Genomic DNA, 26,367 nt, shown 5'->3' on the forward strand with positions numbered 1-26,367 from the left:
CACCATAGAATAAGGTATAATCCAATGTGGATTTGACATGGCACAATGTGCATGCACCACAATGCATCCAAATGTGGCTTCCATGGAAGCTCCATAAAATGACTCTACAAACCAACTAAGTAGTTTAGGTTTACTCATTAAATAGATAAAGCTACCCAAAATCTTATGATACATAGTGTGTCAAGAATGTGGGAGAGAAGGAAGGAGTCTCGCTTGAAGCTTTCTTGCTTGCACAATGGGGGAAGACACACAAGGGTGGAGGCTGAAAACAGTTTTTCTCTTCTTAGTTGTGTAAGCCAAAAGAACTCTAGTACAAAGAAATAGAAGAACCCTATATATGGGTCTCAAAACCAAACTCAACTAACTAAGGTGGCATACTAACTGAGCCACGAACTAGAGTAGATAAGGATAGCTATCATGTAGCTATTATTCATGGGCGGTGTACCAACCGCATCTGCAACTGACAAGTCGGTGACATAAATATACAACGGTCACCCTGGCGTATCACGAGTGGAGCTCGATATCTCAACACTCCCCCTCGAGCTCAATCCCAATTCCTGCACACCAAGCAGGTCTCTGAACTTGCGCAGCTTCTCTGCGCCCAATGCCTTCGTGAATATGTCAGCTACCTGATCCTCTGTGCTGACATAAACTAGATCAATAAGACCTAGTAAAACCCTCTCTCGCACATAGTGATAATGCACCTCAATGTGCTTTGTTCTAGCATGATAGACTGGGTTATTTGCCAAGTGTATACTACTCATGTTGTCACAATAAATGACAACTGGCCCATCTGTAGACTGATGCATATCATAAAGTAGCTTATGCAACCAAGCTACCTCACATGCAGCCATTGCTGCACCCCTGTACTCAGCCTCTGTGCTCGACAAGGCAACTGTAGGCTGTTTCTTGCTGCTCCAAGTGACTGCAGCACTCCCAAAAGAGAATACATATCCACTGGTAGATCGTCTATCAGAAATACTACCAGCCCAATCAGCATCAGTGTATCCATGCAACTGTATCTGAACCCCAGTCTCATAAAATAGTCCATACTGCAATGTGGACTTCACATACCTAAGTATGCGTCTAGCCGCATCCAAATGTGGTTTCCTTGGAGCCTGCATAAACTGACTTACCAATCCAACAGCATAGCTCAAATCTGGCCTGGTAATAGTCATATAAATCAAACTTCCTACTATGCGTCTGTACATAGTAGGGTCTTCTAGAAGCTCACCTGCATCTGTGCTCAGCTTCACATTTTGCTCCAAAGGAACTGAAATAGGCTTACAGCCTGTCATCCCATATTTGGACAGCATGTCCAATCCATACTGCCTCTGCAAGAGCTGTATCCCACTTGGTGATCTAATCACCTCAATGCCCAAGAAATAACGCAGCTCTCCCAAATCCTTCATCTCAAACTTCTGCTTTAATAGCATTTTCACATGAAGGATATCTTCATCACTGTCACCTGTCATAATCAAATCATCAACATAAATGACAAGCAGCATAATACCTTTCTCTGTTTTTCTCACATAAAGTGAGAAATCTGCCTTGGAAATCTGAAAGCCAATAGTGACAAGATACTGTCCTATCTTGTCAGACCATGCTCTAGGTGCTTGCTTCAAGCCATACAAAGTTTTCTTCAACCTGCAAACAAACTCAGGATGAACAGCATGCACATAACCTGGTGGCTGCTCCATATAGACCTCTTCTTGCAAATCACCATGCAAGAAAGCATTCTTTACATCCATCTGATGTAAAGACCATCCCTTTGATGCAGCCATAGCAATGACTGCTCTTACGGTTGCCATCCTTGCAACCGGACTGAATGTTTCTTCATAGTCAATGCCATATGTTTGTGCATACCCCTTGACTACTAATCTTGCCTTGTATCTGTTCACAGAACCATCAGCATTGTGCTTCACCTTATAAACCCACTTACAGCCAATTGCATTCTTACCTTTAGGCAAAGGTACTAACTCCCATGTAGCATTTGCTTCCAAGGCATCCATTTCTTCATCCATGGCTTTCTCCCATTTTTCTTTTTCCATGGCTTCCTCAAAAGAAGTGGGTTCTGGTTCCTGTATCACCTTGACCATATATGCATAGTGAATGGCTGTAAATCCATCATATTTCAGCCTATCCACAGGATACCTAGCTCTCGTAGACCTGCGCAAAGTAGGTTCACTCCCAGGTGCTCTCAAAACATCCCTGGTCTTCCTTACTCCAGGTGTAACAATAGAAGGAATACCCAACTCATCATCAATGCTCTGTTCTGAGCCACTGGATTCACCATCCACATAAGAGTGACCTGCATTCACATCAGACATGGGCTGATCAACCTTCTCTTTTCCTTTTCGTGATACCTGCATACCACTATCTGCATTGCTTTGAGAAGAATCTCCTGATCTCAATCTACCTGTCCATGGCGAAGAATGTGAACCACTGCTAGAGGACGCTCCAGGTCCACTAATATTTTGTGACTGCTGCTGTGAATTCTGTGTAGCATTACCATTTTGTGCATCTTCATCATCAATCACATTTACTGGTTTATACCAGCTACTCATCTCATCAAAAACAACATCTCTGCTCACTGTAAACTTACGAGTAGAAGGGTTATAGCATCTATACCCTTTTTGCTGCAGAGAGTAACCAATAAAGATGCACTTCTCAGCTTTTGGATCCAACTTGGATCTCAACTCATCTGGCACATGTACATAGGCAATGCAACCAAAAATTTTCAAATGAGAAATATCTGGTTTCCTACCAGTATACCTCTCCTCTGGAGTCATTCCATGTATTGCTGCAGTGGGAGTCCTGTTCATTATGTAGACTGCTGTAGCAACTGCTTCAGCCCAATAAAAATCTGGCAGGTCTTTTTCATTGAGCATGGCACGAGATACCTCTCCAATATGCCTGTTTTTCCTTTCTGCAATTCCATTTTGTTGTGGGGTATAACTGCATGAATATTGCTGCTTTATGCCATGCTCCTGCAAGAACTTTGCAAACTCATTTGAGAGGTACTCTCCCCCTCCATCTGACCTCAGGCATTTTATTTGCAGACCTGTTTCTTTTTCAGCCATAGCTTTAAGGGTTTTGAAATGCCCAAAAACTTCACTTTTCTTTTTCATAAAATATACCCAAACTTTTCTGCTATAGTCATCAATAAAAGTGACAAAATAATGACAGCCTCCAAGAGATGCAGCTTTAGTAGTCCACACATCAGAGTGGATTAATTCCAATGGCTTCTCACTCTCTTGAACATGTCTAGGAAATGGTTTCCTTGCCTGTTTTCCAAACTGACAGGCTTCACATACCTTATGCATTTCTGCAACCTTGAATTTGGGCAATCCTGCAACAATATTTTGGGCATGCATTGATTTAAGTCGCTGTACATTAACATGACCAATGCGTTTATGCCAGATATCAATATCTGCAACTACACCGGTCCCATGTGCAAACATTGCTGCACTCAATTCAGACATGTCTGCATCCAATGTAAACATTCTGCCCTTCTTCTTTCCTTTTGCTATCAAGCGACCTTTATTTTTCATATCCTCAACAAAGCATCCATGAGGATTAAATCTGACCTGCAAGCCCTGTTCAACCATTTGACCAACTGAAACCAGATTCTTGGTGATATTCGGGACATGAAATACATCGGACAGGTATTTCTTTTTCCCATCCTGCATAGACAAATGAATTTTTCCAATCTGCACAATAGGATGTGCAGTATCATCACCAGTCTCCACAAATCCTGGTTTTTCCATTTTCCTTGCATCCTCCATCCATTCTGCATGACCTGTCATGTGGTTTGATGCACCTGAGTCAACATACCATACATCATTGCTTTCTTCTGCACTTGTCACAGAATTGTTCATGTGCTGCACCATGAACAAATGCTCATTTCTGTCATCACCCTGTCTGTTAGAAGATGCATAATTCCCTTGTTGCAGTTTTCCATTCATGATGTCATTCTGCTTTTTATAGCAGTCTTTAGCCATATGACCCATTTTACCACAATAGTAGCATTCAACATTACTGTTTGCATTTTGACCTCTTTGCCATCCACCACGACCTCTTTGGCTCCCCCTGCCTCTAGAGTTACCACGTCCTCCTCCATAGGACTGGTTTTCTTGAGTTTGCTGCATATTCTGATTTCTACCACGGCCTCCAAATCGGCCTCCTCTACCTCTGCCTCTACCTCTTCCAGCATTTGAGTAGAAGACAGCTTCTTTTGAAGTTCCTCCTGAAGAAGATGCACCACCATTTCTCTGCTCCTCAGAAATTAGAAGAGCAATCAACTCCTCAAAATCAGGAAATCTTTCACGAACTGAAATGGATGTCCGAAACTGTGCATAATCCTTTCCTAGACCATTCAAGGTCACGGAAACTAAATCATCATCTTCCACTGGCGACCCAATGGAAGCAAGTGCATCTGCAATCTTCTTCACCTTCATGTGGTAGTCGTTGATGCTCATATTTTCTCTTTGCACATTGTGCAACTCTTGCTTGAGCTGCATTTTCCTGGCTTGCGTATTTGTGCTATACATTTTTGACAAAGTATCCCATGCCTCCTTTGGCGTACTTGCATCCTGAATATGCACAATCATAGAGTCTGAAATGCTGATAGACAGCCAATACATAACTTTCCTGGCTCTCTCATGCCATGTTTTAAATGCCTGCATTTGTTGTTGATTGGGAACATCAGGAAGAACTGGTTCTTCTTCATTTCCTGCAACAAATTCCCAATATCCTTTTCCCATAAGGAAATTCGTCATTCTAAACTTCCATGCCTGGAAGTTGTTCTTGTCAAGCTTTTCAGTGACAATCTGTGAAAGAGAATCAGACACCATTACAGAATACTGCAAGAAATTCTGTCACTGCAAAAAACACAGCTTCACCCTCACAAGGGCAAATCTGCAAAACTGGCGAAAGTGGTATTTGACCACACAGTCACTTCCTAGTGACGATTTTGCATAAACAGGAACCAAGGATGATTCTGAAACTCCCAATGTCTCTGCGCACAAGCATACGATGCAATTTCTACAGTAACTTTTCACCGACCTGTAGAACAGTGGTCGCACAGCATAAAACTGAGCCTTTTCCTGAGTGCGTGCAGAAAACTTCCGTCTGCAAAACAGGCCCCGAAATGGCCTCAAATCAAAAAAACAAGGTCGCCAAGGGCTAAAGCCCTTACCCGCAGCATATACTGCCCTCTTGCTTCACCGCGAAGGGCGTCTCAACCTGAGACAATGCACTCCTGCAATTTCCGGCTGTGCTACCTGCAGAGATCTGCTCCCAAAACAGGAAATGAAAGCAACACTGCTCCTCTTACCAGACCACCGCGATCTTGGCTTGCTTTCTTGAGCTCCTTACCACGAACAAAGCTCTGATACCATGTCAAGAATGTGGGAGAGAAGGAAGGAGTCTCGCTTGAAGCTTTCTTGCTTGCACAATGGGGGAAGACACACAAGGGTGGAGGCTGAAAACAGTTTTTCTCTTCTTAGTTGTGTAAGCCAAAAGAACTCTAGTACAAAGAAATAGAAGAACCCTATATATGGGTCTCAAAACCAAACTCAACTAACTAAGGTGGCATACTAACTGAGCCACGAACTAGAGTAGATAAGGATAGCTATCATGTAGCTATTATTCATGGGCGGTGTACCAACCGCGTCTGCAACTGACAAGTCGGTGACATAAATATACAACGGTCACCCTGGCGTATCACGAGTGGAGCTCGATATCTCAACATAGTGACATCTTCAATCAATTCACCCTCATGTGCACTAAGCTAACCATTAATATCAAATGCATAGAAATAGGCTTGCAATTAGCCATACCATACTTCTTCAACATATCCAATGCATACTATCTGTGTGATAACCATATATCCTCCGGAGTCCTAATTATCTCTATGCCCAAAAAATAGTGAAGCTCTCCCAAATCCTTCATCTCAAATTTACTTTTGAGGATACCCTTCACATGGTCAATCTCTATCTCAATATTACCCACAATGATCAAATCATCCACATATATAGTAATGCCTACAATCCTTGCATCACTCTCATAGACATAGATTAAGTGATTAACCTATACTCTACCAAATCCAATGCTAACAAGGTATTCTACAATCATGCCATGCCATGGGTGCTTGCTTCAACCCATACAAGGCCTTACAAATCATGCATACATAAGTTGGACAAATCTCACCCATATAAGCACATGGTTGATCCACATAAACTTTCTCTTGCAACTCCCCTTGCAAAAAGGCATTCTTAATATACATTTGATGCATGATCCAACCTTTTGATATAGCCACTTCTATGATAGCCCTTATAGTGGTCATTTTTTCACAAAAACAATATATTTGCTAACTCTCACTCTACATGTAACATGGATCCAATTTACTGTGCAACTCATTAGGAAAATACACATAAGAAATACATCCAAAGACTTTCACGTGGGACAGATTTAGCTTTCTATTTGTAAACTTCTCTTTAGGTGCCATACCTTGTACAGTAGCAATGGGTGTCTTGTTCATAATGTTTACAACAATAGCAAGTACTTTAACCCAATATTAAGGCAAGTTTCTTTTTGACATCAATGCATGAGCCACCCCTGCAATATACCTATTTTTCTATTTAGCACTCCATTTTTCTACATAGTATATCTAGATGTATATTACCTCTGTATACCATTTTTATGTAAAAAATCAAAAAACTCATTGGAGAGACATTCTACCCCTCCATCGAACCTTAGGCATTTAATATACAACCATGACTTCTTCTCAACCAAAGCCTTAAAGCTTTTAAAGTGAATGAATACCTCACTTTTCTCACATATAAAGTAAACCCATACTTTGTGAGTATGATCATCAATGAAGGAAACATAATACTTGCAACCACTTAAAGTTGCAGTCTTTATAGGACCCCACACATAAAATGTATCAATTCAAGTGGCTTCTTGCATACATAGTTTTCATGTGGAAACACATATCTTACTTGCTTTTTGAATTGACATTATTCACATACTTTATGCACCCCATCAACTCTAAACTTGGGCAAACCATCCACAATCTCTTTTGATTACATGTCTTTTAGCCGCGATGCACATTCACATGACCAATTCTCTTATCCCAAATTTCAATATCAACCACAACACATGAACATTGTTCAAACATGGGAGCATCCATTTTAGGAAAACTTACATCAAATGTAAATAATCTACCATCATGTTTCCCTTTTACAATCAACTTGCAATCATTTTTAAGATCTTCTATATAACAACAATCTGATATGAACCAAACCTATAATCCTTGTTCTACCATTTGACCAAGAAAAACCAAGTCTTTTGTAATATTTGGTACATGTAGCACATCAAGTAAGTACATAGTTTTAGCATCCTAGATACTTAAAGGAACATTTTCAACATGAGTGACAAGAAACACATATCACTCGTGTGCCCTCTCTAACTGAGTTTGCTCACGGTCTCTCACCCTGCAAACTCTCATTCCATCAAATCTTGCTCACTCCGCTAGCTATGAATAGCTACCCACAGCCTACCAAGCAAGAAGAATACCAAAAGAGAATAGCCAAAATAGGAGGCTCACCCCGTTGTAGTCTAGATAAGTATTGTGAACTTTGAAGCTTTGATGACTCCACCAACATCTACACTCGAGATCTGCACTATCATCGTCCCTGGCATGCGTGAATCAAATCCTCCTGCTCATTTGTCCAAGATTATATGCTCTCTCTCTCTCTCTCTCTCTCTCTCTCTCTCTCTCTCTCTCTCTCTCTCTCTCTCTCTCTCTCTCTCTCTCTCTCTCTCTCTCTCTCTCTCTCTCTCTCTCTCTCTCTCTCTCTCTCTCTCTCTCTCTCTACCTGATGCAGTAACTCAATCTCTCTACCTCTCAATTTGGAAAGGAATCCCAAGAAGGTGAGGAGAAAGGGTAGAGGAGCAAACCCATAGCAAGAACCAATACACAAGCCCTTACAAGTCTTCTCTCTTCCTGCCTCAAAAAGCTCACATGCATAGAGCACTTAGAGGTGAAGAAACAGAGTAGTGGTAGAGAAGTTGATAAGCCTTTGTTGCATTAGTCATGGAAGCCCACTACCCATTCACTTAAAACTTGCTCTCAATTCCTACAACCCTTCGAGCTATATATTTTTGCAGGAGGCTAACTCACACACCTATGTGTCATTAATTGCATATTTGATTTTACAAGATGCACAAGAGTGAACCCAGCACTCAAGATATTCTAAGTTTCTACCCATAGGCGGCATGGTATTTGTCAATATATTTAATATCGGTCCATTGCCCGTGCTCTCTTTGACTCTTTTCCAATATTTCACCTGCTTTTCTATTTTTCTTACTGCCTTTTCCTATTGCCCTTGGTTGTTTCCTCTCACATGCTCCACTTTTGCCCCATTTTGTTATTTTTTACCAAATCGTTAACATTATCCCCCTCATTATTGTGGTGCCAATCCTATGGCATCTATAAAAGTGCATGCAAGCTATGTGGAATGATGAGAGGCAAGGTTAGGAGGTCGAGTTGAAGATGAAGGAAGGGTAGATGTTAGTGGGTCTTTGTAGCTCCACAAGGTATATGCTGCAAGGAATAATGTGTGTGCACTATGGAAAGGTAGGTAGTTGGTGTGATTGGAAGATGGGTTTGTGCTAGAGAAGTTGAGACTCTCTAGATTTATCCCACACTTGAGGCCCCAAATAGTGAGAGGTGGTAATGTGTTGTGGATTGATATTCAAGGAGACAAGTTTGCCAATTGCTTGGGGTGTCTTGCTATTAAGCACCCTAAACCTGTTGTGGGGGGAAAAGGACTAGGGGATGAGGATACAGCTAGCCGATAATAGTCATTGGGAACTCTCAAGCTTAAGAACCCCTACATGTTATGCAAGTACAAGGATATTTATATACAAACACAATTTTAGTGAATTTGGGAATCTTCCAAGTCCCATTCTTCATTGTTTAGAATATTGAAACTCCAAAAAGACATGTTTTAAGTTTTCCAAATCTATCATGTGACACATCATTGGAAACTTTATGAAAAATGGAATCTATTGAGCTATCGAACAATAAATTTGGAGCAATGGTATAAGAGTTATAGCAAAGAGAAAGTTTTGACCATGAGTCCTAAACTTTTGAAAGTTTCCCAAATTCACTAATAGAATGTTTACATGTATATACCTTTTTACTCTCTTTTTTTAATTTATCTCTTTTTTTTTCAAAGATATAAATATATATACTATTCCCTTTCCTTTCCCTGTCTATGGGGTGGAAGGATGAGGGGACTCAATGAGCACTCAAGATAGGGTTTTCTCATGATGTAAGGCTTTATATATAGTCGAACCACCAAGGGAGTTGTGGGTAGGAAGGGATGACTACAACTGGTGAAGCGTGTGGTGTTCGTGTCTGTTAACCGGTAGACGAACAAGGTGGAAAATCTGGAAAAGCTAAAGCAGAAGACAAAGGCCAAGGCAAAGTGAAATGGAAGACAAAGGCGCACAAGGAAATCTAGAAACACAAGAAATGCAGAAAAGTCCTAAATAAGGGAGAAAGGCGCACAAGGAAAAGCACAAGTCAATACTTTTGTAAAAGAGCGCAAGCGCATCATGATTTAATTTAAGGAGCGTCGGGCTCTCACCCATGCAATTTGTAAATGTAGACGGGTGGTGGAAAGAAAGCTAGAAAGATAGAAGGACAATGGGAAAAATGGCCTAGCCACGGCCGGCCATGTAAAAAAGGGGATAAGGGGATGACCGCCCAAAAGGGATTTAGGGTTTTGTATATAAAGTTGAAAAGTGAACGAGAAGCTTATTCTTGTGTGTGGCCAAAAGTGGATCTCCTCTTCTTCTTCTTCTTCTTCTTCTTCTTGCTTGCTTGAGCTTGTGCTTGAGGGAGGGAGTGTGAGAGTGTGAGGGAGTGAGTGTGTGAGGGTGAGGGACTGGGAGGAGAAGCTCTCCATCTTCCCCTCTCTTCTTGTCTTCTATTCTCTTCTCTTGTCTTGCTCGTGGCTATGGAGCTTGAAGCGTGGAGCTTGAGGATGGAGCTTGCTTGAAGCTTGCACTTGGATCGTGGAGCTACCGGAGTGCGCGAGAGAGGAGGTAACTCGATCGGCATGGAGGTAAGCTCACTACACCCGTAGATATGGATGGCGCCTCGGCTATGTGAGAGGTAGCCATTAGTACTCGGCTTGGAATGCTTGAACAATAAGCGGTCCGTGGGTCTTGGCGGTTGAGCGAAAGCTCCCACAGTGTCTTCCAACAAGTTCAAAGAATAAGTTGGTAGCATGGTAGCATACAGAATGAGATGAGGGCCATAGCATATTTGTCAATACCTGTGTTGATATCAAAGAACAAAGGGTGAAGCCATTCCTCATTTGGTGGTCTCTTCTAGTTTAGTAAGACCAATAGGAGCTTGAAATAGTTTCATGTGGCAGTGAAGTCTGGGTCTAGAAAATTCTGGAATGTATCTAAAAATTCTCAGAATGTTGGTTCCGAGTCCCTTTCTTGGAACTTAAGATAGTCATCTAGCCATGTAGCTCTTGCATTGTAGATCAATGGCGACATGTAGTGATACTTTCGATGGGAATGTCAAGGTCATAATCCACTTCATGCCTCCTAGGGTAAGGTAGAAAAGAGGGGTTCCTCTTTCAGCTAATGTAGCACTATAGAAAGCCATCCATGCCATATTGTTGATTTCCAAAATGGATCTTCACTAGGCCAGGTTGTGCCTCACATCCTATAACCCTTCTAGGCACTTCTCCAACCTTGTCACTCCAATAATGCTCCTCAGTATGACATGACCCTAGGTCTTGAAATTTTTGGTCAATCTAGTGCTGTCCTAAGGCTTCCCTAGTTTGGATCACCTATTCCATGACACTGACAAGGAAGTTCCATTTGAGCTTCCTACCCTTCATGTCAAATTTAAATTGCACGGGTCTATCCCTTGGCTTAGCTCTTCTCAAGGTTTCAACCTCATCCTTTCAACAAATTGAGGCTACCTCTCTCATCTTCTCAAAGGGGTTTTTTGACACCTCTTGGGGTGTCATCTTGTGCCATTCTCTAAGTTTACTTATCCTTGCAAGTCTCTTCTGCTTTGGGTCTATCAATGTCTTGATGAACTAGACTAATTTGATGATTTCCATGTGACAAGCTAGTTAGGAGGAGTGGTGTCTTTGATATTTGGCATATTGTACTTCTCCCCATCTAGTGGCAAGGGTGACAATGGTGATTGTTCTATCTCTAGGAAGCCTAGTCTAGTTTATTGCTCATCTGAGAAGCCATTTGCCTTGAGTTGATGTACTACCTCATCTCTTATGGCCTTCTACTAAGGTAACTGTAGTAGAGGTCCCATAATGTTCCAAAGTGCCTCTCTGGCCATCTACAATTTCCTTTTGAGGTCTTCTATTGTGTCTTCTTCTATGGATTCTAGCCTCAATCAGTATCTTCATGAAACTCCTTTGCTGAATCTTCATTATTCTCTCTGCCATTTCTGCCCTATCCAAGGCCACTTCCTTGTGATTTTTTTCCTTTGCAAAAATCTGCAAGCCAACTCCTTCATGGGTTCTTCACTTCTTGCTTCTAATTGTTTCACCTTCTTCTTGGCTTGTTCTAACCCTCTATTCTTCCACTTCGTCAAGGCCTCCAACATGGCAATTTGGTCCCTTATATTCCATTGAAATTCTTCTTTCTCCTGAGATCAGCTATGATTTCATATTCAGATCTCCCATGATGTGTTTTTTTTTAATGATTATATCGTAATATGAGTTGTTGTATGTCGATTGGAAAATCTCCTAGGTCAAGGTCTTGGTCGCCTATGTTCATGTTAGCACCTGCCATGTTGGTAGTCTCTTGAACCACTAAGGTGTCCATGAGGGTGATTAGGTTAGCTAAGGATATATCTCTAATTGTGGTTCATTCCTTTCTTCACTTGGTCATCAAGTGATTCGAGGGTATTCACTTCTCAATGTTGGGTTTTTTTGTTTGTTTCTGTGGTCCCATGGGTTTTGCAAGTCCTACTAGTGGGTTCATTTCTTAGCTTAATTTCCCTTTAGTTTGTTCTTTGTTAATTAAATCACTTTGCAATTTTACACTTACTCACACACTTGGATGGTGCAATGCAAGGTGAGCTATCCAAAATCAGGCTTTCAACTTTTCTCATGCACCATGGTGCCTACAATGCAATGTGCAACCTTCAATGAAATCATTCAAACACACACACACACACCTTGTTTATTGGTTCTATCTGATTGCAACTCTTTTATGCAAGTTATGATCACACCTACTAGTCAATTTTGATCCTCTATGGGGTCCTAATGGATGGGTGGTCTACCTAGGCAATCAAATAGTGTCTCTATTATTGGGAAGTGAACTCCAAGTGACTAGATGATTTGGTCAATTCTTGGGCTTATTAGGGTGAATTCCAATGTTTTTCATCTCTATGGTCACACTTGTAGATCTAGGATCCAGCTAGGATCACAACAGTAATTAGCTCACAGCCTTTGGTATGTTTGTAGGGTCTGGATGGTCCCTAAAAATGTGTTCTAGTTTAGGTTCTCTGCAAATTTAGACATCCGAGTTGCAATTTTTTGTCCATCCAAGTCCCAAACTCACTTGTCCGAGTGGCAAGGTCTAACTCGAACAGGAGTGCATGTCCTATCCAAGAGGATGCATCCAAGTGGACCATTTGGGCATTCAAGGCCATCCAAGTGAGAGCTGTCTAAGGGAACTTTTAGGTGTCGGAGTGAACCAACTCAATCGCATCCAAGTGGAACCATCCAAGTCTGAGGCAAGAGTTTTTTGCGAGGACAAAAGTGATTTGGTTGTCTGAGTGGTCGGTTAGGGCTCTCGACCAACCGAGGCTTGGGCATCATCTGAGTGGCTGGTTAGGGCTCAACCGTCCAAGGCTTGGGGCACCATCTGAGTGGCGAGAAAACACATCAAACGACAAAAAATGATGATAAATGACTCAATAAATCACAAGTACATATAGCCAAAAATTATCATGTCTTTATTCTTCAATCAATAAGGAAGGTTCTAAGCATACCTAGAATCACTAAGAGTGATGATACGATGGATTTTGGTTGTTGTTACTCCCTTGACCTACAACTCTCTCCTAACCTACTATACTCTGTCTCTCTCAATCTCTCACATACTAAAATGAGCTCTTTCCTCCCTTTCTCTTCTTTTAATGCTCTCTCTTTCTTCCCTTACTCTCTATTTTCCTCTAAGGTATACAAAATCTCTTTTCTTTTCTTTTCTTGCTTCCTGGTGGTTACAAAAACTTTTCTTTTCTTCATATTTCCTTATTTTCTCAACCTTAATGTATCCTATTAATGAAAAACACCATATCACTGATCTAACTAACATTCCTAAATCCTCCAAAACCTAAACTATCTAGCAAAGGAGATCAAATACCTTCAAACTCCCTCACTTCCTACCTACACCAAGCACCTTTTCAAAGACAAACTCCTACTCCATCACTCAATTTGCAGCATGCAAGCACTCAAGCTTGAATCTGTTGGTCCTGACAACAGCACCAAAATATCATCGCTAACACTAGCAACTACTGAGACCCTACAAATCACTTATCAAGTCAAGCATTTCAAGCGAGTGGCAATGGCTACCTCTCACATAGCCATGCACTCTCTCACACAAGGATGTAGTGAGCTTATTGTCATTGAATCTGATCCTTGTAATCCTCTTCCTCAAATCCTTCAACGGCTTCACAATTCAAGATGCTAGCTCAAGCAAACTCCATCTCCATGCTCCAAGCTCCAACCTCCATAGCCACGCATGCGATAAAATAGAAGAGAAGAAGGAGAATAGGAGAAGAGGAAAAGTAGAGCTTATCCATGGTCCCTCATTCTCACATACTCACACTCTCCCTCTCTCACACTCCCTCTTTCATACACAAGTAGGAAGTAAAAATAAGAACAAGAAGAGAGCTAATTTGCACATACACCAAGAATGAGCTTATCCATTAACCTTTTGGCTTTTATACATGCCCTCTTGCCCTTGGACCCAACCCACTTCCATGACCGGCCATCTGGCCTTGGTCCTCTTTTCCACTCTTTTCCTATTATTTCCTATTCTCATGGCTCCTTTACACGTGCCTTTTTATATATAGCTTGCACATGAGGGAGCCTGGCACTCTTTTGCAAAGAACTAAAATGTGCTTTATCTCTTGTGTACCCTATCCTTGATTTTAAAATTTTTCCCACACGTTGGTTGTATTTTTCCATCGGGCTATCTTCTTATGCTCCTTCTCAAGCCTTCTTTGCGCCTTGTGTCATTCCAAACAAGGGCTAACATCCATGGTATCCCCCACTCGCTAAACTTCCTACTTTTTATGTGCTTTTACTTGATCTTGCTCTAGGTTGGGGTGGGTTGGGTGGAGCATCCATGTCTACTCTTCTTTCCCCTCGTATTTGCTCCATAGAGTTTCATATAGCCTAATGATAGTCCTCATTCTCTTGTATTTCCTTGGCTTGGTGTTCCTCTTCTACCTTTTGGGATTCCTCCATTGCCATTTCTAGTCTATCCTTTTTGTTTGAGGCCTTTTTTTCCGCTTTACCTTGGTTCTTATTGGCATATTTCTTCTTTTCCCCTTTTGGAGAACCCTTATGCTTGCCTTTTTTTTTAGTCATATTTCCATGCCTTTTCTCTGTTTCTAGCTTTATCTTCTTTTTGTTGTTTTTATGGCTTCATGCTCTGCTATTGTGCATCTTCTATCATTTTCGTTCTCTCTTCTAGATTTCTCCTCTTTTTGCTTTTTGATGGTTTTATGCTTTGCCATTGTGCATCTTCTACCATTTTCCTTCTCTCTTCTTCAGTCTTTTTGTTCCTCAACATTTGTACTTTTTTTATGCCCTGAGTGGTCTATGCACTCTCCTCTTCTTGGGTTTGACTTTGCTTATCCTATGTATTGGATCATACTTTTCTCTTGTGGTCTTTTCCTATGAGGTAATGTCATGTATTGAGAAGGTTGATGTGTCCTCTTGTGTGCTTGTTATCCACTACTTGACTACATTTGGGTCATTTAGAGCTTCCTCCATAATGGTAGTTAGTACACCGCCAAAAGCTTCCTCCATAATGGTAGTTAGTACACCGCCAAAAGCCACCATGGTAATTCTCCCTATAGCTTTTCCTCTAGTCAATTTTTGGCTTCCTCTAATGACTTTCTCAGACTCCACAACCTCAATAAGTAACTTGGTCACCGCATGTATTGTGTTTCTTGTGGGCACATTTAGGTCCACATCCTTCAAGTGCCCTATTACCAAGTCTTCAAACATGGTCAAGTGGATCCTATTCACTACAGCATTGTGGCAAGCACCAAAGAACAATGTGTGTATAAACTTGGCTTGCAACTATAAATCAAGATCAAGGATTTCCTCTAGATTTGAACTAAACCACGACATCTTTTTTTTTTGAAAGGACACTACGGTAGACCTAGAGCTTGATACACCAATGCTACTAAGAGAGAAATCTCCACCTTCTATAGTCCCTCTGATGTTTTCACCATGATAGGCCCTGCTCTTTTGTTTACATCATATTTTGTCAAGAACTCAATACATCTTGGATGGTCAACTCTGCCCCCAAACTTCTCCACATAATTGGCCAAGGAGCACACTTCCATAAGCTATTTGGCTTTATGCTCTCGTCAACAACCTGTTTAAGGTTCTCGATTTGTCTATGCCTCAGATTTCCATTTCTCAATATATCCACATTCATGTTATATTTTTCTTGCTCTACATTTATAAAAGGAATCTATGGCTTCTCGTGCCTCTCACTAGACAACATTTTCATGGACTCCTACCCTTTTTTGATGTATCTGTAAAAAGGAGAATCTATGATGAGAAAGAAATTGGAAATTACATAAGCTTATACATTTCATTTTTTCAAAAATTAATTGCTACTTTATTCCTTGCAAAAATGTGAATTGTGAAAGAAATTGACTTTGAGCAAATGATTGACTCCCTCCCCTCCCTAGAACTTTAGCAATGCTTCCTAGCATGTGGGGTGGGAGTAGCGGAGGAGGAAATGGCACATGGCTCAACTATGCTTATTACAAAATGATCAGAAAAAAGAAACGAAAGAGCATAAATGAAATCTTTGCAAATTGAAAACTATAGAGATACACAAGAATGTAAGCTAATGAGATGTTGTAGGACCCTTCTACAAAAGCCAATCATAAAAGTTAGGTTTGTATTCCATGGCAACATAGTGGTCCATGTCACTTGGTCTAATGCCCATATGGGTGATATAGGTGGGAACATCTGTGAGAAAATCTCCTAAGTTCAAGCAGCTAGCAATGTGTAGTTCCTTCTCACATATTACTTTATCCAAATATGAATGTAGTAGCACATGGTCCTTGAGGTGAGTTTTTTGTGTGATGACACTTGAAAGGAAGTTGGTGCACTGTAAGTGGGGTCATACTTAGTGGTTTTGATGGCTTGACATTGTTCAACGTTAGTCATTATTTGACAATCCAGTCGCTTCCACTATGCCCAAAGAGGGAACCACTTTTGAAGAAATGGGTATTCTGATTTTGCTAGTTTCTCCAAGTCTACTATTTCTATTTTTGAGGCATCTATGCGACTAAGCTTGAAAGATGTTATTAAGCAGCCTTATATGGCTTACTCCTTACTAATTTGCATGGTAATGAGTCCTTCAACAATAAAGAAAGCTTGATAAAGATGAATTTGTACTCCTCCCAAGAGCAATGAAGGCCTCTAACTACCTAGATCCAGGGGTCATAGCTGCGAGTGAACAAGGCGAATGTATAGTCAAGATGGTGGATGTTCTCGACTATATTGTTACCCATATCAACAGCCATGTCTGTAGCTAGTTCTAACATCACATATATAGGTTGCAATTCTGTAGGTGGTTTTGATTTAACATGACTTACCATTGATATACTTATACCCGACCTTGCTAGAGGATTTTCTTGATTATCGTTCATCTCTAGTGCATGCCCGGATGGGGGTGTGGTCATCTATTAGTTGAAGATAAGTCTTGAGGTGTAATTGGACTTGAAGTGGAGATGGTTGATGTGTCTCTTTGAGTTTGAGAAGGTGTTGTCTCCACCAGAACCTGATGCTTGGTGACTATTGGGGTAGCTAGAGTCAATATTATTGTGAGGGTTGTGGGATTCTAGCGTTTAGGCTTCCATTTGCAAGAAGATGGTAGTAGTTGATGGTTTAGAGATCTTCCAATGCTTGGCTATGATGGCATGGAAGCACTTTGCCTAGGTGCTCTAAATTTCTAGCTGCTAAAGGGAAGCATAGTGTGGTTAGTTTAACATTAGTGTTACTAGTAGTGTGAGAATGAACTACCTTACCTTTTATGAGTTGCATGGTTGTGGCACTGGTTATTGTGGGATTTTTTGGAAGCCATAGCTAGCACTTTCCTTCATAATACCCTTGTGTGCATAATAAGACCTTGGGGACCCATCGCAGCTTCACATGTGTTCATTTGCCATAATGCCAACTATCTCTCAGGTTCTTCGATAGCGGGTTCAAGTTTTGGATGGTTTGTTGCCTAAGTTTCATGGGTCAAAGACTTATTCGTGGGAACATACTCGGTGTGGGATTTTTGGGGGAGGTGACTAGCCTACTTACTAGTTCATGTTTGTTCTTTGAGTTTGTTGTGATTCATTCACTATTTGTTTACCCACCTCGTAGAGTTGGTGGTAGATGAAAACATTGGTGGTGTCCTTGGCTACCCTTGCTAAAAGGCATTTTTCACTTCTATTCCATATGTTAGCTTGAATGGTGTTTGTCCCACCACTAGTCATCTTGTATGTAGTGCAATACATCCACAATGCTACCATTAGCCTATTCTCCCAATCACTTCGTGAAGAAAAGATAGTTTTCATCACTACATTGAGCAAGTTCTTGTTTGTTGCCTCTACTTGACCATTGGCCTAGGGATAGTACGACGATGATGATTGCCAATGGATAACCCAGAAAGGTGAACAACAAATGCTTAGTTACCTCATTTTGATGAAGTGTGTGCCTTGATCACTAACTAATTCAACGGGCCAGCTAAATCAAGAAATAACTTGCTCCCAAAGAAATTTAGCAGTGGTCCTTACATCATTCTTCCTCGTCACTTATGCTTCAACACACTTCATAAGATAATCGATGGGGTTACAATGATGTATTTTTCTTAAGATTACTTAGCAATGGGACTAATGGATCCAATGAAGTTGATGCCCCATTTTTCGAATGGTTAGGATGCTACTACTAGTGTCAACTCTATTTTGTCATTTCATATAGGAACTTTTGTACATTGGCACTCATCGCAATGCTTAACAAACTTGGCAGCATCACTAAATAGTGTAGACCACCACACTTGGGACTACATAACCTTACGTGCAGTGGAGTCTCCATTGAAGTGTCCTCCTACAATTCTACCATGTGCTTTAGTGATCACATCATGCATCTCATTTTCACAAATGCACCATCTTAATAGGCCATCCTGCTCTAATCGATAAAGTTGACTATCAATTGATAAGTTTAATCTTTCAAAATGGGGCACCTTAGTCTAGCTTTCTCAATCAAGCGATCAAAGATTTATTTTTTTTCTAGAATCTGCACTATATCATCCTTCCCATTAAGGCATAGTGCCTACTTTGTAAAGATCATTTTTGTTGGATATTGTAAAAGGTGAGCATTAGTAGATCATCCATAATGCCTTCCTCAACAGTTCTCTAGTGGGTATGCAAGACATATGGTCAACCATATAATGTTGCTTTCCTATTTGCACTACCACTGATGAGTCAATTTCCAACAAGAGCAATAACCATCTGGTAATGCACCCTGTCGCACAAGGTTTATTAACAAGGTAAAGCAATGCCTGATGATCAACAAAGAAGGTGAACACTATGATAAAAAGATAATGCCTAAACTTTTTAAAGGCAAACACCATTGCCAACCCTTCTTGCTTTGTTATCAAATAGTTCATCTTTGCATCAATGAGTTGCCTACTTTCAAAACTCACTGAAAAATTCATGTTGTGTTCATTAGGTTGGCAAAACACCTCTCCCATGGCAAAGTTTGAAGCATCAATGTGCACATGAAAGTGATGGACCAATCTGGGGCTCTTAAATTAGGTGCCAATGTTAGAGCCTCCTAAAGCCACTCATAGGCTTGCTAACACTCCTCTGTCAACTCAAGCACAATTAATAGTTTGTATAGTGACCTAGCAATTAATGCATAATTCAACACAAACCATCAATAATATCCTATATGACCTATGACACGCACTGAACTCCCTTATAGTTGGTTAGAGGTGGAAGATCAACAATCACCTCAACTTTTAAGAAGTTTGGCAATTCCATTCCTTGACACAACATGGCCTAATATATAGCCATGTTTAACCCAAAATTGGCACTTCAAGGGGTTCAATGAGAAACCATATTGTCTACACCATTCAAAGACTAAATACTTCCAACCACTTCATGAGTACATCATTGAAGATCACACACATGAGGCATTGAAAGGTAGTAGGGGCATTAGTTAGCCCAAAGGGCATGACTATGTAAGCAAACACCCCCCATTCAGTGGCAAATGCTATTTTGTGCCTATCATCCAGGTGGACTTACACCTAGTTGTATCCTCAAAACCCATCCACAAAGCCATATGCTTCCTTCCCTATCACTCTCTCGAGCATGTGCTTGATGTCATGGCCAACAACATCCTCAAAACAAGTGGGCTCATGTAAAGAAGCTAATTCCCACAAGCAGTTAAACTGGAAATACAAAGAAACAAACTAAATTACCAAGAAACCATAGCCAAGGTGGCTAGGCATAAAATGATATCACCATGAATGGCTAAGAATCAATTGATGAGAGGCTACAACATGGTATGCACCCCAAGCTATGGTGGTCAAGAGTATGCACACTCTTAGATGGTGGGAGGTTGAGACCTCAAACATGAAATGTTAGAAAATGGCCAAAAAGTTCCTTGGCTAGTTACAACTTAGCCTTTTCTACTTAACCCTAGTAGGCTAAATATTGGCTAAGGCATTAAGGCATTTTTACTCTACTACAAGCCATTATGGCCTAGAAGAGCTTTGTTCTCAAAGCTGAATTTGGGACAAGATACAAAGATAGCTTGAAATAGATAAAATCATGCTAAAATAAGACTCCATGTTGAAATAAAAGTCTTAATGCCACAAAGAAGAGTCATTCAAAATATGAAATTAATTAAGGGAGGTCAGTGGATCGATGTACACTATAAAACATGGCAACCAATAAAAGCTACCCATAACTCGTGATAGAAGAGTCCAAATGGCACGAATAAAGTCTTCTTGGATAGAAAAGATCATAAGGAACCTGTTCAGCACATAAGATTCAATCATGTTGCCAAAAGGATCATGTAATTCATGACAAAAAATTCACACATCAAGTTGTCCACCACTGTCCTGTAATTGCAATAATCCCACTATTTTGAAGGAATCATGAAGCCTTAGAGAGGATGAATGAATATGCTAAGGAATCAGTATTGCAAGTGCTATTTGAAACCCAACAACAATGAAATTCATAGAAGTCCAATATGCCTCCAGGGTCAAATGGATAATTGTCAAAATAGTCATCACAACCATAAGTTCCCTCTGCAAAAAAATGTATCCCATCATTGCCTTCCGGGTCAAATGGAAACAAGGAAGCATCCTCATGATCCCCCAAATCAAATGGAAAGATAAGTTCATCAATTGAGAACTTGTCATTTGAGTCCATAGATTAGTGTATGGCTTCATTAAGCTCCTTTACATGTCCCTCTTCAATTAGTACATTCACTTGGTGTCTAGCATGATGTAGGTTAGAAAACTTATAGGCATCATGATCAACTTCAAAGGATTTGTAAGACTCTCCATCTTGGACTTTACGATCCACTTCCTCTTCAGCCTCTTCAACTTCCTCTTCACCATTATCTAGAAACTCTATAACCAACATCACTTTAGCATTCTTTTTCTTGCATATATTTTTATGATTGGAAGATATTAGTTCAGCACATCAATAGCATAAGCCTTCTACATGTAGTCCTCTAATATCATCATTGGTTAAGAATTTTCCTCAAATAACATCATGTTGGCCACTATGACTGTTATACTCCTCATGATAAAATGGTTTTTCGTAGTCATGACCACATTCAGTCCTACTAGCATAATGTTGATGTCCCGAAAATCATCATCATAATATTGGCTATGGGATGGTTGATCATCATAGAAGTACTAATCAACATGCTACCCATGTTCACTAGCATAATGCTGCTCATTTCCATAATCATAATCATATACATGTTGTTGCCCATTGGTTTATGATTGACCATTTGTATGCATATCAAAAGAGTTGAAACCATTCTCAAATCCTTGTGGCCATCACACATGATTCTCATACACGAAAGAGTGTCCAAAATGACTACAAGGGTGTCCTCGCTTTTGGGATTGACCATAAGCATAATGATTGACATGTTGTTGCTGCCTAAAAATATTATGACCATCACTTGCATGCTACAAATCAATAGAGTTCTCATCACTGTCATATGCATCTTGTTGGTCATACCAATGCTCGTTGTACTCACGGTCAAAATACAACTGTGGATCATAGTCACACTGTTGTCCATAATATCCATGACAAGAAGATTGTGGCTCATAATGATGTTGATCGTGAGATTGATGTCCATACCTTGCATATTCTTCATAAGCTTAATGATAAGAATGTTGTTTGCTTGCATAGTATACTTGTTGTTCCTGCATAGCTACTCCAAATGCATAGAAAAATGGTTGCTCGTGTTCTACGAATAAGAGATCTGGCATATCTCCATCTAAAATCTTCATCGTCTTATGACCAGATTTATGTTGTTGGTTAAACCTTCCATGGAGACTCCCACCCATACGTAAACAAGTTCCACAAAGATCAAAACCTACATCTTCAGTGTAGTCCAAACAATGATATCAATCACCTACAAGAGAATACATCCCACAGCCATCACAACCACATCCAACATGAAAAAGAACTTCTGACTGACCACTCATGAGATCCTCCAATGTGCATTGAGATAACTATCCCTTTTTCTCACCTTCTTTAGTTGTACATTGAACATCCCTTTTCTAATACTCAAATGGGAATGTAGATTCAGGGAACTCATGTAGCTCCAAGCATACTAGAGTTGAGCCCCCATAATGAGGGTCTCCACAAGCTGGACAATAGAATCTGCTTCTAGCTACATTTGATAGACATGACTCATAAGAAACTCCACAGTTCAAAACCACACGTCGATAGAGTAACTTATGACACGATGCACATAGAACCTCATCCATATAAAGTAAATGTTTTGAGCCCCTATCTACTCCATGTATGACATCACCATTCTCCTCTACATGTGTATATATGTCCTTGTCACCAGGGGGTACACTCAAATTTGTGCCAATTCTCTCATCACAGCCACAAAGACCGTCAAAATATTGGCACAACATCAGTTCCACTAGCTAATGAACTGTGTATTGACTACTCAGGCTATTGCAAGTCGGTGTTGGGGATGGCGTCCTCCTTTGATCCTCTTGACATGTCATCCATTCCACTTGTTAATAAGCCATGAGGTATTGACTGATGAGTCTGTTGCGATCTGTTCTTGGAAATGGTATCTTCTTTCAACACTATTGATACAACATTGTCTCTTTTTGCAAGTAGGCTATGGTATATTGACTATTGAGGCTATTGCACCTTGTAGAAACTCCATCGTGGAGATTCTGGGAATTGAGGTGAAAATTTTTTTATCTCCTCCTCCATCTATTGAATTTCTTTACGTCGCTCTTCGTAGGTCATGGATTTAGTCTTCTGTAGCATAAAGTGCAGCAACCAGCAAACTCTCAAGAAATACATGTAGGGCCTTTTGCATATGGGGCAATGGGACTCCCCGGCCATATTAATGGCCTCATGTGCACACCAAAAAATAAAATATGTGGCAACAATCTTGAACCATAGCTTGTAGACCAATTCTAAGCGTTTTCCACATCGAAAAGGTTTATCTGCATCTGTGATATCTGCATTGCCATCACCGTCACGAGTGGTAGTGTTTGAAGATGTGGTGGCCACAATTAGGGAATCAACAGCAGTACAAGCGGCCAAGACCATCAATCCTCTACAAAGATTAGCAAGCTCCCACAACAACCAACAACATTGTACCCTCCATACTCCATGTATCAAGTAGAATGAGGCTTTGACAAGCATTCAAGTCATTGATGTAAAAGAAAGAATATATGCAAGGAAATCCACCATTGAAGCTCAAAGAAAAGCTTGAGAGAGATAAGGAAGAAGAAGATGAACCCTACTTTCAAAAAGTAGAGGTAACTTTAGTCCCCTCTAGTATCCCATAGCTCTCTTTTTAACAAATGTCCTTCAAAATAAGCCAAAATATGATGACGACCTCCTAAAGTAGCTTCCCAACCACCATTTTCCTTCAGACCTTCTTCAAGATCCTCAAATTTAGTCACCACTTACTGCAGAGAACCTTAAATAGTCATGGTTTTAACTATGTCAAGTCCTATGACTAATTCTTATCCTCTAGTTACCCTGTGCCTAGTCTTGTAACTAGATTCACCATGAAAATGACCTTTCCATTAGATCAAAGATTGGCTCTGATACCAATGTAAAGAACCTAATTCCCAAATGAAACAATTAAACTAGAAATACAAAGAAATAGACTAATTTGCTAAGAAATCATAGCCAAGGTGGCTAGGCATGAAATGATATTACCATGAATGGCTAAGAATCAATTGATGAGAGGCTACAACATGGTATGCACCCCAAGTTATGGTGGCCAAGAGTATGCACCCTCTTAGATGGTCGGAGGTTGAGACCTCAAACATCAAATTTTAGAAAATAGCCAAAACGATCCTTGGCTAGTTACAACTTAGCCTTTTATACTTAACCCTAGTAGGCTAAATATTGGCTAAGGCATTAAGGTATTTTTATTCTATTAAATCTCAACATCGTCAATCACCTTTACCATATAAGCACAATGGTGAGTTGTATAACCTTCAAAACCAAATCTTTTATTAGGATATCTAACATTGATAGACCTACATACCACTATATCACTCAATGGATCCTTTACATTGCCATGTGCTCTTTGTACACTTGGTGTCCTAACTAAAGGAATACCAAGCTTATCATCCAAACTCTCTGAACCATTGGAATCTCCATCAAACCCCAAATGACTAATAGATCCTTCATTACCATCTAAGACTTTCATTTTTCCCTTTGTGTTTACCAACACCACTTGTAGATGTACCTAAAGATATGGGGCTGCTCCTTAGTCTTCCAAACCAAGGGCTAACTATAGATGTAGTATCTAATTATATTTTTGGTCCACTAAGATTACATGATCCTTGCTTTTCTTTATGTACATAACTATCATGATCGTCATCATCATCCAATGTATCATCACTAGATGCATACCAATTGCCAATCTCATCAAAAACAACATCCCTGCTCACTCTGAACTCGCCTATGATAGGTTTATAATAGCAATACCCTTTTTGCTCTAACAAGTATCCAATGAAACCAACCCTAAAGAGTATTCTACAACTCTTTTTTGGTATTAATTTTAGCCCTTACACATTTGCATGTCCAATACAATCATGCAATATTTCAATGCCTACAACCACTCATTTGCCTTTACATACATAGAAGTAATTATAGCAAGAATTCTAACATCTAAAATGAACATGCAGCCAACTCTACTTCCTTTTGTGACCAACCTACACTTATGATTAAAGTCTTCTATAAAATAGGAATGCATTCAATCAAACCTGCAACCCTCGCTCTGCCAATTGACCAACAGACACTAAATTATTTGTAATGGATGGCACATATAATACATCTAACAAACTCTTTGTCTAACCATCATGTGTAAGAACAGGGAAGCTTTTTCAATATGTAAAATTGGATGGCATGAATCATCACCCATTTGCATTACCTAGATTTTGTAAATCATACATCTCTTCAAACCATTTAGCATGGCTGGTCATATGATTAGATGTTCTTGAATCAACATACCATACATCATCATGTGTCCCCTTTTCTATAATAGCATTCACCATATGCTACATAACAAATAGATGCTCATTTTTTTCTTCATTTTGTCATGAAGACGATACACAATTTCCTTGCTGCAATTTACTACTTTGGGTATTATACTTCTTAGAATAACATTTGAGTGCAATATGACTTATTTTGCCACAATAATGACAAACAACACTAGAATTACTAGAACCTCTAGTCTACCATCCACCTCTTCTTCTAGAGCTTCCCCTATGTGTATAACCACTACCTCCTAAAACCTACATTTCACCAAATTGTTGACTTAACATGTTTTACTAGTTATCACCAACACATCCCATACCATGGCCTCTTGAAGAGGATCTCCCGTATCCCCTTCTTGAACTTGAGTAAAATGCTTGGACTTTTTTACTACTTCTTTCAGACGATTCACCCTGCATATTGATCTCTTTAGTGATATTGAGAGACCAACTCATCAAAAATTGGAAACAAATTTCATACATATACAAAAGTGACAAAGGATTTCTAGGTCTTCTCATTATTAAGGCCATCCAAAAGTAGATAAAACCAAGTCATCATCATTCAACATTGTATCAATAGCTGATAAGGCGTCTATAATGCTTTTCACTTTCAAAATATACTCATTTATAGATATATTTCCTTTCTTCAAAGTATTCAACTATTGCTTGAGTGTAAACTTCCATGCCTTTGTATTTATTGAAAACATGTCCTCAAAATTTATCCAAGCTACATGTGAAGTTTTTACATTTCTCATATGTCCCAGCATAGTATTATCAATGATTGTAGATAGCTAATATATTACCTTATTGCCTTTTGCATTCCATTCTTTCCATGCCTTTAATTCTTCTATAATCACAAGATTACTTAGCTTTGGCTCCTTTTTTCACCTAAAACAAACTCATAAAGGTATTTTCCAATGAGGAAGTTCATCACACAAAACTTCCATGATGGGTAATTGTTTTTATCCAACTTCTTAATGATGGGATTTCCATTGTTCTCTTTCATTTTCATAAAATTAATACAAAACAATAAAAGTCTTCTACAACCTTTTGCAACAAGTGCACAGCAATACACCACGCAACCTCTTTCACTAACTGCTCAACAGTAATGTAATATGCAACTTATTTATAGATAAAACTTATGTTTGCTTCCCAGCAAATACCTCAAAACTTGCAGATTTAAAATCTATAACCTATGCATCCACTTTTGGTCGACATAACTGAAATTGCAATATATCGTGAAACTGTTGTCTGCAA

Source organism: Lygodium microphyllum, chromosome 14, assembly GCF_053477565.2.
Source record: "Lygodium microphyllum isolate KBCC chromosome 14, Lygodium_microphyllum_v1.1.10, whole genome shotgun sequence".
NCBI classification, from domain to species: domain Eukaryota; kingdom Viridiplantae; phylum Streptophyta; class Polypodiopsida; order Schizaeales; family Lygodiaceae; genus Lygodium; species Lygodium microphyllum.